The following is a 16,641-nucleotide window of genomic DNA, read 5'->3' on the forward strand; positions in this document are numbered from 1 at the left end:
GGGGGGGGGGTGAATTAGTGCAGCGGAAAACTTTCAACGTTTAAAACTACGTTCGCACGACAAAGGCAATTTTGGTAGAAAAGTTGATTCGTAAATTACTTTAACTTGAGATAAGGTAAGAAGTAGTTAAAACAAATCTATAAAGGCAGTTTGCAGTTATGATGGAAATCAGAATGTAAGCGCAAACTGAAATACGATGTTCATATGGTAAAAGTGATTTCAATAGAAAAGCTGATTCGTAAATCACTTTAACTTGTGATTAGGCAAGAAGTAGTTAAAACGAATCTGTTAAGGCAGTTTGTAGTTGTGATGAAAATTAGAATGTAAGTGCAAACTGAAATACGATGTTCGTACGAGAAAGCGATTTACGTCTAAACACGATTCGGAAAATACTGAGCTTGGAAATGTAATCGTAAAAGCGCAGAAGGCAGTAAGCTATGAAGGAGGTTTGAAGTAAGGATAATCAGCTCAAAGTAAATGCAAATTAGAGAAGATGGGAGTTTACAGTGGTTCGGTCAATCGTGACCTACATCCACTCCTCCGATTCCTCTTCAGTTGAGGCGACCGGCATCCACTAACGATCTTCCTTTACTAGGCGAAGATCAACCTCCTTCTTACACCCCTCTTCTCCTTTTACTGGGTTTAGGAGACAACCCTTACAAGCACTCACTCTCTTCTCTTAAATAGAATTTTAACACTTAAGCTAGAGGTTAAAAATTCTAGAGATTACAGCAGTGTTTTCTCTCTTTTAATCTCTCTGTGCTTGTATCTTTTACCTAGGATTTGGAGGGGTATTTATAGGCTCTAAACCAGTTTGAATTTGGAGCTGAAATCTGTCATATCCCAGAATTTCGAGGTCTAGCGGTTGCACCGCTTGACTGGGACGGTTGCACCGCTTGACAGAGCTCGAAGACTGAGCCTCTAGGCGGTGCCACCACTTGTCAGGGGTGGTTGCACCGCCTTGCAGAGCTCGGAGACCGAGCTCAGGCGGTGCCACCGCTTGACTGGGGCGGTTGCACCGACTGACTAGGGCGGTTGCATCGCCCAGCTAGAGCTCGGAGACCGAGCTCAAGTGGTTGCACCGCTGTTAGAGGCGGTTGCACCACCCAGCCAGAACTCGGAGACTGAACCCTAGGCAGTGCCACTGCCAATCCAGGCGGTGCCACCTTTAGGCGAGAGATCTGGGTCCGAATGGGTTGATCCATTCGACCCAATTTGATTATTTCAAGGGCCCAGTTGACCCTAGATTAAGTTAATGGGATCACCTCCCATTTCTAACTTAATCATCATGCTAACTACGACAATTGTTAAGACTTTTACTACAGCTTGCTCCGATGCTTCAATCGCTTCTTCCGGTGAGCTTTCGACGAACTTCCGACGAACATCCGACGGACCTCCAGCGATGCTCCTGCGGACTTCCGGTAAACTCCTAGACTTGCGACGATCCACTTGGCGAGTTCCGACGAGCTTCTTTTGGCAAACTCCTGGACTTCTCGGATTTGTTCTCGCAGAACCTTCGACAACCATTCGAACTTCCGTCGAACTCTCGAACTCCCAACGAATCCTTCGCGCTTGACTCCGACACTTTGTTTCGCTTTGTCTTCATCATTATCATAGTTAATCCTGCACAATTAAAACAAAACTTCGATCGAGATAATTAATCCTAAGCAGTTAACTAAATTGTCTGGCATGTCATTAGTCCCTCGACGCTTCGTCCGATTCTTCGGCGTATCGTCCTCTCCTGCGGCTTATTGCCCAATTGGCCAGTTGACTCCGCAACTCCAATATCCTTGGCGCAATACCCGCTCTTCGTGGCCCGATGCCCAAGTCCACGGCCCGAAGCCTTCTGTCGATACGTCGACCGATCCATCGGCCCGACGTCAAATCTTCTAACATGTTTCTCCGGCACAAAATGATTTTTTCTGCTTTAATTGTCTCATCCTGATCGAAGCATTCTGCGTCACTCAAAACACAGATTAAAACATAAATACAATTATCAATTGGTTTCATCATCAAAATACGAGATTCAACAATCTCTCCCATTTTGATGATGACAACCCATTGACGACGGAGTTAAACTTAACTCCCGGAGTTTAAACAAACTCCCCCTATCAATATGCAATATTGATAGAACTTTGAATTTAAACTGAATTCAAGTCATGGCAATATTCATCATGAATACTTGCAAGACATCATCATGAACTTATGCATAAACTTATGCATAACATGTCATGTCATCAACATACTTCTCCCCCTTTGTCATCAACAAAAAGGAGAAGTACCACAATCTAGTGTTTGGAATATTAGTTCAACTTATTGCATGAAAAACATAATATCAAGTTTTATCATCATGCAGTTTTGAAGTAAGAAAATTTAGCAAGTATTACATCATGCTTAGAACATTTAAGCTATCAAGTTTCAGATATGCAAGTTTTACAGTATATAAGATAGCACTTTTGGTAATGTTCAAGATAGCAAGTTCTACATCATGCAAGCTAGCAAAATGTTATAGAATATGCAAGCTAGCTGTTTTGAGATGTTCAAGAAAGCAACTCTTGCTTCTTGAGAAATGCAAATTTGTCATGTTTTGCTAGATGTGCAAGTTAGCATTTTTGCCTTTTGAGATAGGCAAGATAGCACATTTGCTTCTTTTGAGATAGCAACTTTTTGCTTCTCTTTAGACCACAAGCTAGTAATTTTTACGATATATAAGTTTCACAATATATAAGCTAGCAAAACTTTCGAAAGCAAATGCAAGATAGCTTTCTTGTGTAAGCTCATGATTCTTGCTTCCTATTGCAATGTGCAAGTTGCAAGTTTTGCTTCTTGAGATAGGCAAAATAGCACTTTTATAATTTTAGTTTCTTAAGATAGGCAAGCTTGTTATGTTCAAGATAACAAGCTCTTTCTTCTCTTTTGAGAGGTGCCATTTTTGCTTTCTTTGCAAAGTGCAAGCTAGCAAAATGCCAAACTAGCAAGAGATAATGTTTTACATGAGGCAAGCAAACAATTTGGCAAATGTTACATTTGCATTTTCTCTTTTGAGAAGTGCAATTTTTGCTTTCATCTTGAATTGTGCAAACTAGCTAGTTTACCTCTTTTTATGATGTCCACGCTAGAAATTCTTGCTCCCCCTTTGTCATTGTCAAAAACAAGGGAAGACCCTTATATCAATTTTCATATTATGACAAAGGTAAGTATCAATTTTATTTGTGCATCATTATATATTCAAATTAAAACATACACAATTTCAAAAACCTTATTTTTCATGCACGATACCGAAAAATAAATCAATCATCATTAATGGGCATATCATACATGATACTCAAACATTAAAATTTTTAAGCATTTATCAACATGTTGATCATGATACCAAACATTCATCATTTAAAGCATTCATGATACACATCATATGCAATACATCATGTATATCATTATCATAAGTTTTGCATACATCATTTCAACTTCATGAATATTTCATCATTGCATGCATCATACCAAAACATTTCAAGCCATGCAAGCCATAAATACAAAGAAATCATGTCATGAAGGATAAAATCATTTGAATACCAAAAGAAATTATTCATATGGTAAATATCTTCTTTAAATAAAATATTAAGAAAAATCATAGGAGTACAAAGAAGAGATCTTGTTTTAAAAGAAAATCAAGTAATAACTCCAAGAACTCACAAGGAAAAATCATGATTCATTTAGAAAATCTCCTCTCAAGAGAATATCAAGTAAAATCATAGAAGATCGATTAATGAGAAATTTTGATTTATAATAAAATCTCATGTATCGAATGTCGAGAAATCAAAATGACGATTTATATAAAAAAAATATCACAAGTTATATTTAAGAGAAAAATCATCATTCGTTTCAACTCATTCAATTTGTCACATCAATCTTTCTTAGATATGCATGATACAAATCTTCAACATATAACATGCATAAATTCAAAAAAATTGAAAGGAGAAGTGAAGAATTCAAAGGTACTAAGATTTCAACTATCTCATAAACAAATGTAAGACCAAGTCATGAATCCAAAATTCCATGAAACAAAATGATCATCAAAGGTAATCTCATGTTATTCCAGGAAATCAATATCATGATTTTGATAAAACTCATTTCAAATTTAAATCATCAAAATCAATTTTATGGTTCACAAAATTCATAACATAGGTAGATTCATGATTTCATTTATAATATATTTTTTCTTTTTTTAAGTATTTGATTTCATGTTAGCATACCTCTTCATTTATGTTAAATAAAAACATACATCAATATTTAGGACCGAAAAATGAATTTCGTCATAGAACCATCAAGATCAATAGATTTTTAAAAATGAATTGTTTTGGTCAGGAAAATCCGAAAATGAAATTTAACACTTTCATGCATTCGGACATGGTTTTTCCATATACACTCATGAAAATAACACATGCTTATCATCATGTATAACTTAAAATCTCATGCATAAAATTGTCAACCATTGTATCAAAAACATTTAATATTTCCGTTACATCATTATGCATTACTTCAAATCAAACATGATTTCATTCAACAATGTTAATCAAACATGATACACATTATTACTTCTTAACCATGATTTCATATTTTCATTCAAAATCATTTTGTGTGTTTCTCATAAAATAAGCAATGTTATCAATTTCGAAATTACTAGCATGATCAAAATTTTTGTATTTTTTATTTTTAAACATGTAATTTTCAAGAAAATTAATTCTAAACTAAAAAAGAAAATACATCATGAAAGCATCAAGTAATTTCAAAATAAATCAGGGGGATTTCGATTACCTTTTCATTGAAAGTGGTTAAGGCGTAGTTTGCCACCTCGCCTTTCTTGATTTCCTCCTCGTCTTCGGAGGAGCTCGATTCATCCCACTTTGTGTTCTTCTTCTTTGGCATCTTCCTCCGTTCAAGTTCATTGTTTATTTTAGATTTTTGTTTAATAAACTTATTAAGATTTAGTGTTCGAAGTTCAAGTTCATTATTGTCCTCATCACTTGAGTCATCGCTCAAGTGGTATTCATTTGTCCAGGGTTCCAAATCCTTCCTGTTCTTTGGAAGGGTGTTTTGTGCATCATGTTCATCATATGCGTTGTGCAGCATTTCATATGTCATCAATGAACCAATTAGTTCTTCAAGTGGTAAGTTATTTAGGTTTTTAGCTTCTTGTATTGCCGTTACTTTTGAATCCCACTTCTTAGAAAGAGAACGTAAAATCTTGTTTACGAGTTCAAAATCCGAAAAACATTTGCCAAGAGCTCTTAAACCATTGACGACATCCGTGAAACGGGTGTACATGTCAACAATGGTTTCGCAAGGCTTCATTCGTAAAAGTTCATAAGAATATACGAGAATGTTGATTTTGGACTCTTTCACTCGGCTAGTGCCTTCATGAGTGACTTTAAGAGTTCTCCAAATATCAAAAACTGAATCACACATCGAAACGTGATTAAATTCATTTTTGTCAAGTGCACAAAATAAGGCATTCATAGCTTTTGTATTTAAAGAAAATTACTTCTTCTCCAAATCTGACCATTCGTTCTTCGGTTTAGAGGGAAGTTGAAAACCGATTTCAATAATATTCCATAAATCCAAATTAATAGAAATCAAGAAAACTCTCATTCGAGTTTTCCAATAAGTGTAGTCCAATCCGTTAAACAACGATGGACGAACAACCGAAAAACCCTCTTTAAAGCTATGAAGAGCCATTTCTCTCGGGTGTAAATTCGAAATGAGAAATACTGGGCTCTGATACCAATTGTTCGGATCAAGAGCACTAAGAGGGGGGGAGGGGGGGTGAATTAGTGCAGCGGAAAACTTTCAACGTTTAAAACTGCGTTCGTACGACAAAGGCGATTTCAGTAGAAAAGTCAACTCGTAAATTACTTTAACTTAAGATCAGGTAAGAAGCAGTTAAAATAAATCTATAAAGGTAATTTGCAGTTATGATGGAAATCAGATTATAAGGGCAAACTAAAATACGATGTTCATACGGTAAAAGCGATTTCAGTAGAAAAGCAGATTCGTAAATCACTTTAACTTGTGATTAGGCAAGAAGCAGTTAAAATGAATCTGTTAAGGCAGTTTGCAGTTGTGATGAAAATTAGAATGTAAGCGTAAACTGAAATACGATGTTCGTACGAGAAAAGCGATTTACGTCTAAACACGATTCGGAAAATACTGAGCTTGGAAATGTAATCGTAAAAGCGCAGAAGGCAGTAAGCTATGAAGGAGGTTTGAAGTAAGGATAATCAGCTCAAAGTAAATGCAAATTAGAGAAGATGGGAGTTTACAGTGGTTCGGTCAATCGTGACCTACATCCACTCCTCCGATTCCTCTTTCGTCGAGGCCACCGGCATCCACTAATGATCTTCCTTTACTAGGCGAAGATCAACCTCCTTCTTACACCCCTCTTCTCCTTTTACTGGGTTTAGGAGACAACCCTTACAAGCACTCACTCTCCTCTCTTAAACAGAATTTTAACACTTAAGCTAGAGGAGGGAAATTCTAGAGATTGCAGCATTGTTTTCTCTCTTTTAATCTCTCTATGCTTGTATCCTTTACCCAAGGATTGGAGGGGTATTTATAGGCTCCAAGCCAGTTTGAATTTGGAGCTCAAATCTGTCATCTCCTAGAATTTCGGGGTCTGACGATTGCACCGCCTGATAGAGCTCGAAGACTGTGCCTCTAGGCGGTGCCATCGCTTGTCAGGGGTGGTTGCACCGCCTGGCAGAGCACGGAGACCGAGCTCAAGCGGTGCCACCGCTTGATTGGGGCGGTTGCACCGCCTCGCTAGAGCTCGAAGACCGAGCTCAAGCGATTGCACCACTGTCAGAGGTGGTTGCACCGCCCAGTTGGAACTCGGAGATTGAGCCCTGGGCGGTGCCACCTCTGGGCGAGAGATCTGGGTCCGAATGGGTTGATTCATTCAGCCCAATTTTGTTCTTTCAAGGGCCCAATTGCCCCTAGATTAAGTTAATGGGATCACCTCCCATTTCTAACTTAATCATTGTGCTAACTATGACAATTCTTAAAACTTTTACTATAGCTTGCTCCGGTGCGTCAATCGCTTCTTCCGGCGAGCTTCCGGTGAGCTTCCGGCGAACATTCGACGGACCTCTAGCGATGCTCCTGCGGACTTCCGGCAAACTCCTAGACTTGCGACGATCCACTTGGCGAGTTCCGATGAGCTTCTTTTGGCAAGCTCCTGGACTTCGCGGATTTGTTCTCACAGAACCTCCGACGACCGTCCGGACTTCCTTCAAACTCTCGATCTCCCAACGAATCCTTCGCGCTTGACTCCGACACTTTGTTTTGCTTTATGTCTTCATCGCTATCATAGTTAATTCTGCATAATTAAAACAAAACTTCGATCTAGACAATTAATCCTAAGTAATTAACTATGTTGTCCGGCATGTCATTGGTCCCTCGATGCTTCGTCCGATTCTTCGACGCATCGTCCTCTCCTGCGGCCTATTGCCCAATCGGCCAGTTGACTCTGCAACTCCGATATCCTTGGTGCAATACCCGCTCTTCTTGGCCCGATACCCAAGTCCACAGCCCGAAGCCTTCTATCGATTCGTCGACCGATCCATCGGCCCAACGTCCAATCTTCTAACATGTTTCTCCGGCACAAAATGATTTCGTTTGCTTTAATTGTCTCATCCTGATCGAAGCATCCTGCATCACTAAAAATGTAGATTAAAACATAAACACAATTATCAATTGGTTTCATCATCAAAATACGAGATTCAACATGTACTCCTATGATTTTTCTTGATATTTTACTAAAGAGGAGATTTTCTATATGAATCATAAGATTTCTTATGCATGAATTGAAATCTTTTTCTCCTATATTTCCTTTTATGATTTACTAAAGAGAATATCTTTTTCAAAATTCATGACTTAATATTTCATTTGATTATCTTTTATTATTTGATCTCCTAAGATTTCTCTTTGAATATTTAAGAGGAGATTTGTCAAAATGAATCATGTCTTTTGATATTCACATGATCTCATCTTTCATGATATGATTTTTTTGTCTTTGTATTCCTTGTATTCTTGAAGTATATCTCATCCTCTAATTCTTCTTGATATTCTTTATGTGATGATATGAATGCATGAAATACTCATGATATTATTTTGATGCTCTAAAATGATATAAATTTGCTAGCTTTTGAGTCTCATGTATGATATGATGATTGATTTATGTTTAGTATCATGCATAGAGTAAGGATGATATAGAAAGTTTTAAAATTATATATGTTGTAAATTGAAACTATAATGATGCACAAACATATTAAAATAAGGTTGATACTTTACCTTTGTCATGATGTGAGGGAAAAGAATTACAACATTGTATTCTTCCCTTCTATTTGACAATGATATAGGGGGAGCAAATTTTGCTAGCTTGCTAGCTAACTTGCATACTTCAAGAAGAAGCAAAATGCTTGCTTATCTCAAAAGATGCAAAAATCTTGCCAACTTTCATATGTGTAAAATTTGCTAGCTCCCAAATTGTAAGGAGAAAAACTTGCTTGCACATCTAAAGAGATGCAAAAATTACAAACATACATATCGCAAAAAGATACAAAACTTGTTAGCTTACTTCATGTAAAACACTGTATCTTGCTAGCTTGTTATCTTGTATTATTTTTCAAAAACTTGCTAGCCTTCATACTTTAAAGAGAAGTAACACTTGCCAAATTGCTAGCTTGCATGTTGTAAAATAATGTAAAATTTTGCAAGCTTGCACTTTGCAAAGGAAGCAAAAATGACACTTCTCAAAATAGAAGAAAGAGCTTGCTCTCTTGAACATCACTAGCTTGCCTATCTTAAGAAGCAAAAATACAAACTTGCAAAATTTGTAATCATGCACATCTTTAAAATTAATGATGATTTGATGATTATACATTGTAAAGTGATATAAAATATGCTAGCTTGCACGTTCTAAATATGATGTAACACTTGCTAAATTTTCTAGCTTATAAATTGCATGATGATAAATGCAATGTTTGACATTATATCTCTAAACACTTGATAGTTGTACTTCTCCTTTTTATTGATTACAAAGGGGGAGAAGTATGATGATGTTATGCATAAGTTTTTGATAACATGTTGCTTGGACGTTTGAATCTAAGAGTTCTATCAATATGGCATATTGAAAGGGGGAGTTTGTTTAAACTCTGGAAGTAACAAGTCCGTAAGTCTAGTTTCTTCTGGCGATTCTTTCGACAAACTTTTGATAATCTCTCGACAATGTTCTAGCAGACTTTCAACAAGCTTCTAGACTTCACGACGATCTTCTTGGTGAGTTCCGACGAGCTTCTTTGGCAAGCTCCTGGACTTCTCGGTTAATTTCGGCTGAACTTCTAACGAACGTTCGGACTTCCGACGAACTCTCGAACTCCCAATGAAATCATGTTCTTAACTCTGGGACTTCATTTTGCTTTATGCTTTGCTATCATAGTTAATCCTGCACATGTAAAACACACTTCGATCTAGACAATTATTACTAAGTATGAATTATGTTGTTCGGCATGCCATTGGTCCATCGACGCTTCGTCTGATTCATCGGCGCATTATCCTTTCTTACGGCCTATTGCCCAATCGATTAGTTGACCTCCGCAACTCCGATATCATTGGCATAATATCTGCTCTTCTTGGCCCGATGCCTGAAACCGTGGCTCGAAGCCTTCTGTCGATACGTCGACTGATCCTTCAACGCGACGTCCAATCTTCTAACATGTTTCTCTAGCCCAACATGATTTTTCCTACTTTAAATGTCTCTCCCTGATCGAAACATCCTGTGTTACTCAAAATGCATATCAAATCATATACACTTATCAATTGGTTTCATCATCAAAATACGAGATTCAAAAATAAATCCTTTGTCTCTTGTATTGTTGTCACTTTTGGATCACAACTTTTTGGAAGGGATCTTAGTATTTTATTAACAAGTTTAAAATTAGAAAAATATTTACTAAGACTTTTTAAATTATTGACGATATCCGTAAAACGAGTGTACATGTTAGTAATAGTTTCGCTTGGCTTCATATAAAACAATTTAAAATCATACATCAAAAGATTAATTTTAGAATCTTTAACTCTACTTGTGCCTTCATGTGTAATTTTAAGAATATGCCAAATCTCATGTGCAGTTTCACAAATAGAAACTTGATTAAATTCATTATTTTCTAAGGCATAAATCAAAGCGTTCAACACTTCAGCATTCAAAGAAAAAAAGTCTTCTTCTCTAAATCATTTCATTTGTTCATTAGTTTAGAAGACTTTTGAAAATCATTTTCAATGATATTCCATAAATAAAGATTCATAGAAAGCAAGAAAATTCTCATTTTAGTTTTTCAATACGTGTAGTCCGTCCCATTTTAGTTTAGAAGACTTTTGAAAATCATTTTCAATGATATTCCATAAATAAAGATTCATAGAAAGCAAGAAAATTCTCATTTTAGTTTTTCAATACGTGTAGTCCGTCCCATTAAACATACGAGGACGAGTGATAAAAAGACCCTCTTGAAAGTTAAAAAAAGTTCATCTCTCTTAGATGTTAAACCAAATAGATAGAAACGTGGCTCTGATACCAATTGTTAGGATCATGAATGGGCACTAAGAGTTGGGGGGGGTAAATTAATGCTTTCATAAAATCACGTCGATTTGAAAACTTCATTCAATAAAATCATATCAGAAAGATGTTTAAACTTAAAACATTTGCAAGAGTAGTAATGAGTAGGTAAAGTAGTTGCAAAATAAGTAAATAAGTAGAGAAAAGGAGGCACACAAATTTTATAGTGGTTCGGTCATCATGACATACATCCACTCCCAATTCCTCTTCACATAAGGCCACTGGCTTCTACTACCAATCTTCTTTCAATGGACAAAGATTAATTAACCTTTTACACCCATTTTTCTTATTTTCACAAGTTTAGGAGATAACCTTTACAACCACTCACCCATCTCTTAAACTTCACCTAACACTTGGAGCTTGAGAGGAGTTCTCATAATATTACAATAGCATTTTCTTTCTTTTTCTCTCAATTCTTATGTAAACTAAGTAGGGATGAGTGAGTTTTTTATAGGCCCTAGATGGATTCAAATTTGGAGCCAAAAATTTGAATCCCTGGGATCTCGTGGTACTAGCGGTACCAACGCTAGTATTAGGCCACTAGCGGTTCCACTGACTAGATTGGTGGTGCCATTGCTAGACCCAACTTTTGGGTCACTGAATGGGCCTTCCACTTGGCCCAAATCTACCCTAATTCAGGCCTAGTTGGCCCATAATTGAGTTGGCCTAATTAAATTCTATAGCAACCCAATTAGAAATAAAATTACTTCGATCTAGATAATTATTACAAAGCATTAATCACATGTTCGACATGTCATTGGTTAATCCGGTGCTTCGTCCGACCCTTTGGCGCATCATCCTCTCCTTCGGCATATTGCCTAATTGGCATGTTGTCTTCCCACAACATTCGATCTCCTTAGCGTAATGTCTAATCTTTTTGGCTCGATGCTCGAACTTATATCATGAAGCCTTCTGCTGACACATCGACCGATCATTTGGCTCAACGTCCAATCTTCTGACATATTCCACTTCAGCCCAACAACGATTCTTCCTACTTTAATCAAATTATCTCTCCTTGATCAAAGTTAATCCTGTGTTACTTAAAATATAAATTAGATCACAAACTCATCAATTGATTTCATCATAAAAATTCAAGATTCAACAGTGTAGAGATAAGTGATGCAGGACTAACTATGATCGTGAGATAGGCAAAACAATTAAAGATGAATCCAAAGTTGGGTCGGAATCAATGATCGAGCATCGGGCCGGATGAATCGGGTGATACATCGAAGGATTAGACGATGCAGCGAAAACTCACTGGAAGTTCACTGGGAGTTCATTAAAAGCTCGTCGGAAGATTGTCGGGAGTTTGTTGGAAGTTCACTGAAAGTTCGATTGAAAAATTAACATGCCAGACAACTTAGATTCCTTGTATCATAATTATTTTAGCTTTAACTATCATAATTAGGACTTTAATTTGAGTTAGTTTTGAGAGAAATCCTACTAACTCAATTAGGGGCCATCTAAGACCTAAACATGGCTGAATTGGGTCGGCTGGATGGCCCATTCAGCCACTTGGAGCCACGTCAATCAGTGGCACTATCCAGACTAGGCGATGGAACCACTTGAGGCTCAGCCTCCCAAGTGGTCTAGTCAGTGGTATCGCTGACAATTAATTCTACCAAGCGGTGGTGCCACCCTGTCAAGTGGTGGTACTGCCAAAGCCCAATCTTCGAGGCTCTTTCAATTAATCGTACCACCCAATGTCAGTCTGCGGGTGGTGGTACCGTCCAGTACTGGAGGTGGTACCCGAAAACCCAAGATGAGATACTTTTTGGCTCCATTTTTGAAGCCATTGTGGTCTATAAATACCCCACTCTTTCCTATATAAAATAGCTTTAAAAGTGTGAACACAAGTATTAAGATTTTAGTCGTAAAAGTGTTAAAAAAGTGCTAAGTGTCCTCCTTAACTTTGTGATCAATCTAAGAGAGATGTGAGGCTTATAAAATATTGTCTCTTAAATCTGCAATAAGGAGAAAGAGTTGTAAGAGAGTAGTTGGTCTTTGCCCATTGAAGGAAGATCGATAGTGGACGCCGATGGCTTCAATGGAGGAGGAATCGGGAGTGGACATAGGTCATGATGATCGAACTATTATAAAATTGGTGTGCACTTTCTTGTTGCTCTTCATTACTGTTGTTTTCTGCCTTAATTGATTATCACTCTTATTCTAAGTCAAGCATACTTTCAATATCTTTTCAGATACATTTTTATCAAGTCGAAAGTTTTGAATCGAATTAATATTTGCAATATCACTAATTCCCCCCCCCCCTCTCTCTTAGTACTATTCATGATCCTAAAAGTTGGTATTAGAGCAAGGTTACTTCTATTTGGTTTGTTACTCTCTAGTTGGTATTAGAGCAAGGTTATCTTTTGCCAGCAATCAAGAGGATATTTCTATCACTCATCCTCCTATGTTCATTAGGATGAACTATATGTATTGAAAAACTAAAATGAGAATTTTCTTACGTTCTATGGATTTTGAATTATGGAACATTGTTGAAAGCGGTTTTGAGAAGTCTTCCAAACTAATGAACGAATGGAATGATTTGGAAAAAAAAGACTTTATCTTTGAATGCTAAAGCGATGAATACTTTGTTTTATGCTCTTGATAAAAACGAATTTAATCAGGTTTCTATATGCAAAACTGCACATTAGATTTGGCACACACTTGAATCTACACATGAAGGTACAAGTAGGATTAAAGAGTAAAAAATTAATCTTTTGGTTCATAACTATGAGTTGTTTCGCATGAAATAAGCGAAACTACTAGAGACATGTACTCCCATTTTACGGATGTCATCAATGGTCTAAAAGCACTTGGTAAAAGTTTTTTTGATTTTGAACTTGTTAACAAGATATTAATATCCTTTCCAAAAAGTTGGGATCCAAAAGTAACGGTAATACAAGAAGCAAATGACCTAAATAACTTTTTGCTTGAAGAACTTATCGGGTCTTTGATGACCTATGCAATGATGTGTATAACACATGATGAACTTGAGAAATACGAAGGATATGATACTTAGAATCAAAGGTCACTTAGGTGAAAACTCAAATAATGATGATGACTTAGCGCTCCTTACAATGAAGTTTAAAAAATTCTTAAAAAAGAACAAAACAAAACAAAACAAGACTTTAAGAATAAAAGTGAACTAAAAAAGGACCAAATAATTTACTATTAATGCAAGATGCCATGATACTTCAAAAATCAACATCCCTAAGTGAAAAAGAAGCTACCAAAGATAAAGAAGGCGCTCAAAGCTACTTGGGATGACTCAAGTGCATCCGAAGATGAGGAGTCAACCAAGAAAGAAGAAGTTGCTAACTACATGTTAATGGCGTTTGACGATAAGGTAAGTAACTCAATCGAAGCTCATTTATCTTTTGATGAATTATTAAGTGCTTTTCATAATTTGTTTGATGAATGTAAATTAATTAGTAAAAGATATAAATTATTAAAAAATGATTATGCTTCTCTTTCTAGTGAAATTAAAAAATTAAAAAATGAGCATGATAAGTGTATGTTAAGTCCTTATACTCAATGTGAAGAGTTAGAGTCATTTAAAAAAGAAAATTTGTTACTATAAGAAACATTAGAAAAAATTAAAATAGGTAACAAATGTTTAAACATGATCCTTGCTAAAAAGGGTCATGTTTATAGATAGGAAAGAATTGACTTTATGAGTAACACTAAAAAAACCAACTATCTTCATTAAAAGACCTACATTACATGTCTCACCTAGAGAAAAATATAATTTTTATGAAAAATATGGTCATTTTATATACAAATGTCTATTTAAAAAGTATAGTCCACACAAATTAATTTGGATTCTTAAAGGAACCATAAATTACTCAATGATAGATATATCTATTTATGAGGGACCCAAGGTTAAATGGGTACCTAAAAGAAAATCCCCTTTCTTGTAGATATGTCTACAATCAAAAGCTAGGAGCAAAAATAAAATTTTGATTGTGGATTCCCAACACTTATAACTGCATATCCAACATACTTCGCAAAGCTCACTAGCCGAAACAAAATGATTTTAGTTGAAGAGGCTTTATGAAATCATACTTGATGATTTTATATTATGCATGAGGATTTGAAGTAATAATGATTTAAAATCTTCGTTTTAAAATTATGTGTTATACTCTTGATTTGATGATTTTTGTGATAAATATTATCTTTCAGTTTTAAATCATGATGCATGGTTTATGTATGGAATGCTCGAGCATACTAAGTATAAAAATGAATTAAGCTAATGAACCTAAGCTATTTTTAATTTTATAGGAAACTATCTACATTGCTTTCATTAGATTTCTTGAAAAATCATTTTGATGATGATTTTGGATTTGTTTTCATATGAGATGATATGTCAGTGTTTACAACTTGAGATGTGCCATACATGAAACAATTTTTTTGATTCTTGAGAATATTTATCCAAACAAATCTGGATTCTTTCACTAGATAATTTTTTAAATTTATTTCTAAGATTTTCATTAATCATTTTCCTATGATTCTACACCTTATTGAATAAGGATTTATCCAAATAAACCATGATACATCACTAGACTTCTTGATGTCTATGACTTGAATTTTATTATAAATTTTATTGTATTTATGATTTGTATGTCTGATTGAATCATTGATGTACAAGGATAGAAAATTGTTGACCGCATCTCAAAATTATTGTGAAGCTTGCACTTTCAATAAGCAAAAAGTGATGACTTGATTGCTAAATATAGGATTGGTGTCATTCTCTTAAATGTTATCTTGAATATTATTGGATATTGACTTAAATGTTAAATGTTAGCAGCACTGAAATGTTAAATATGGCTATTGGGTTGTTAAAAGTCAAATGTTGAAGCTTGAATGGTTGAAAGATAAAATTTGTAGTTTGAAAATGAGCTGAAGGTAGTGCACCAACGGTAGCACCGCCATAGTACACTGCCCATAGGCAGTAGCACCACCCGACTGGTGGTACCACCACCCTAAACCGTGCCCTATCAAAGAGCTTTTAGGGTCGATAGTGGAACCGCCCCCAAACTTTCCTCCACCTCTCCTCCACATCTCTAAACCTTTCTCCACTTCTCATTCACCTTGTTCTTCCTCTCGAAACACAAGAAAACCCTTCTCTTCTACAAATATAAGGATTAATCTCAACCCTCCTAGAGATCACTACAAGGGTAATCCTTAAAACTTTTATCTCAATTCATTGATTGATCTTGCTTCTTATATGTAGTTCTCTTATTGGTAATATATGTAGTTCCATGGCACCTAGAAGATCCTCAAGGGACAAAGGAAGGAGGAGATTAGATGAAACCTTTGATTCTATAATCTATGATTCCCTTCAACATATTCTTAAATTCCCAACATTTGAGTCTAGAAGTGTACATAAGGGAAAATATGTAATCCTAGAAGAATTGAGTGATTTGGAACCAATCCAATTGTTCGCTAACTTAGTTGTCCTTCAAATTCTTCAAAACAGTAAACCCATTTATCCTAGACTTGTTTGGTTGTTTTACAACAACTTACATATATATGAATATGATATGGTGTCCAACTAGGCCTATAACAGGGCTGAATTGGGTCCAATTGAGCATGTAATTCAACCCTTGAAAACATGGCCGACGGTGGCACCACCTAGAAGGCAGTGCCCTTGGATTTCTGGGCGGTGGTACCACCGGCAGCAGTGCTACCAGCGGTGTTACCACCCAGTGTCAAATTAGCGACGATAGTACCGCCCAGTAATGGTGGTGGTATCACCAGTACCCCGGATTCTGGAGATGTGATACTTTTTTGCTCCAATTTTAAAGCCATTGGGGCCTCTAAAAATCCCACCCCTTTATACATGAAAGGGCATGAAAGTATTGGCTTAATCTTGAATTCTCGAGTCATAAAATTATTTTAAAACTTAGAGTTCTCCTCCTTTATCTCTTAGCCTTGTAACCATCCAAGAAAGAGGAGTGAGACTTGTA

Source organism: Musa acuminata, chromosome BXJ2-8 (genome assembly GCF_036884655.1).
Source record: "Musa acuminata AAA Group cultivar baxijiao chromosome BXJ2-8, Cavendish_Baxijiao_AAA, whole genome shotgun sequence".
Lineage (NCBI taxonomy): Eukaryota > Viridiplantae > Streptophyta > Magnoliopsida > Zingiberales > Musaceae > Musa > Musa acuminata.